This window comes from Octopus bimaculoides, chromosome 17 (genome assembly GCF_001194135.2).
Source record: "Octopus bimaculoides isolate UCB-OBI-ISO-001 chromosome 17, ASM119413v2, whole genome shotgun sequence".
NCBI lineage: Eukaryota > Metazoa > Mollusca > Cephalopoda > Octopoda > Octopodidae > Octopus > Octopus bimaculoides.
The window spans coordinates 41,540,303-41,542,944 of NC_068997.1; the positions used below are offsets into that span (position 1 = coordinate 41,540,303).

Genomic DNA, 2,642 nt, shown 5'->3' on the forward strand with positions numbered 1-2,642 from the left:
TATATATATATATATATATATATATATATATATATCTTTGTTTTTATTCTTTACCTACTGTGTCACATAAGTCCATTATTGTGACATATTGTGGTCATATACTGCTGGAAAACACAGTATCCACATAGTAATACTCCACATACTGCTCAAATTTACAATTATTCTTAATATACTGACACACTAAAACCTTGAGAACACCTATACATAGTCACTTGCCATGCTGGAACTAATAAGAAAACTGCCTTTTAATAGAAAAAAAAACACCAGTAAAGTTTTATATATATAATGTCTGAAGTAGAAATTAGGATGGTCACTCCTGGAATGGTTTCTTAGGTCAAAACTGACCAGTGGCTGAAAAGTCAACTCCATCAAGCACGTGTGGTGGCTGAAGGAGACCACAAACTACATCACATGGAGTCTTTTAGGGAAATGCAAGCCTTACTCTAACAGTAAAAAATGATGGGGTTTATGTCTGGAGAAAAAGAGATGGATACATAAGAGCTCCCTCATGCCTGCAATGTATGCAAACACTAAATCAGAGTCTTTTATGCACTGCTTACATGAAAAGAACTGCTTTCTCACTCACTGGTCCAAGATGTTATACAGGAGTCACCACCAAATACATCTGCCCTCTTTACTGCTTCTTGCATAGAGTCTCCTCACACTCCTCCAGCTTTTCATTTCTCATCCATCATCTTAACTCCATCATTCTTATCGCTTTTTATTTTACTTTTTTCTGTCGCTGTCCATCTCTTGCTTGTTCCCTCCTCTTTCCTTTCCTGTTCTTCTACACCTCTCCCTTTTACTCTCTCTTTTACTTGTTTCAGTCATTTGACTGCGGCCATGCTGGAACACAGCCTTTAGTCAAGCAAATCGACCCCGGGACTTATTCTTTGGAAGCCTAGTACTTATTCTATCGGTCTCTTTTGCCGAACCGCTAAATTACGGGGATGTAAACACACCACCATCGGTTGTCAAGCGATGTTGGGGAGGACAAACACAGATACACAAACATATACACACATACATACATATATATATATACATATATACGACGGGCTTCTTTCAGTTTCTGTCTACCAAATCCACTCACAAGGCTTTGGTCGGCCCAAGGCTATAGTAGTAGACACTTGCCCAAGATGCAACACAGTGGGGTTGAATCCGGAACCATGTGGTTGGTAAGCAACCTACTTACCACACAGCTACTCCTTTCCTACCATCTCAGCATCTTCATCTTTCAACATATATTACTCTTTGTCCTTTTACATCTGTTTAGCTTTTCTGCATCTAAACTCCGTCCTAGTCTTAGTGCTATGGAAATAACTCTTTGGTGCTCATCCACGAGTTACTGCCCCTATGTTATAGTCTCACTTAACAATTACAATTCGGTTTACACAAATAAAATCTGCCCCACTGCCCTATCAATGTCATCAAGACATACTCGAGTGCCTATGTGGTATACAATGTAGTCTGCAGTAATTGCGGGGCATCGTACATAGAGAACACTGCCAGGAAACTACGCACCCGAATAAAGAAGCACATGTGCAATAAAGAAACACCTTGGGAAGTGCGTAACCCAGAATTTCAGTTTCCATCTAGGCAAACCCAACAGGAGCAGTCTCAGAATTCTGGAAGCCCTCCTTATAAACAAATTGAGATCAGCCATGAACAACAGGAAGGAATTACATGAAGCAGACTGGTTGCTATAGCAACACCAGTCTGTGCATGTCACCTTCCTCATTCTTACCCTACCTTCTTCTTCTTCCCCTACCTTCTTCCGCCCCCCCCTCCCCACATACACACACACACAACTGAGCAACAACTGCTTTTCCAAATATCCTGTAAAAGGTGTCAGAATTACAACTTCGTTCTGTTTTCTTTTCCTTTCATTGTTTCCTTTGTTCCTTCTCGCATTGTTCTGGCCTTACACAACAACCTTTTTTAATCTTTTATTTATTTTTCTGAAATGCTTCATGCACAGAGCGTCCTCAACTGCTATTTTGTTCTGTTTAGACATAGTCCAAAACTTCTGATGAATGTAAGTCTACTGATCCAACATAAAAAATTGAGGCATGTGTAATCACTTGTTAATCTAATCATCAGATTATTAAAGAGTATGTGTGTATGTGCAGGTGTGTGTGTGTGTGTATGCATGTGTGTGTGTACAGACAAAGAATTTTTTCCACAAGGGCAATGAAGTTCAATATGCACTTGGAGTCTTTAAGAAGATTTATCTAAATTAATCAGTTTCATAATCTTATAATTTTCAATATTGTGTGAAATGGGGTATATTCAGCTCATATTCATCCATCACCCATTACTTCTGGAAATAATGAAATCGTGAAACCAGTCAAATTTATTTAAACAAATATTTTAAAGTCTCTAAGTGTATAATCAACTTAATTTCTGTATATCTATATATATCTAACTATCTATTTCCCCTCTCTCTCTCTGTATATATATATATATATATATATATATATATATATATATCATATAGTTTTAGGGAAAATAACCAATTTTCAAGAACTCATCGATGAAAATCCACTATCACATATAGAAAAATTAATAATTAAAAGCACAATAAATGAGTATAATATAAAGTAAAGTAAATATCATAAGATAAATATAATAAAAAGATT

General features: G+C 36.8%; 1 protein-coding gene across 1 annotated transcript in view; it reads left to right on the forward strand.

The window, feature by feature from the left end:
* The window catches only part of LOC106870717 (saxiphilin), a 112,373-nt gene that overhangs the window by 207 nt on the left and 109,524 nt on the right, over positions 1-2,642 (forward strand). The gene's annotated exons all lie outside the window — the stretch shown is intronic.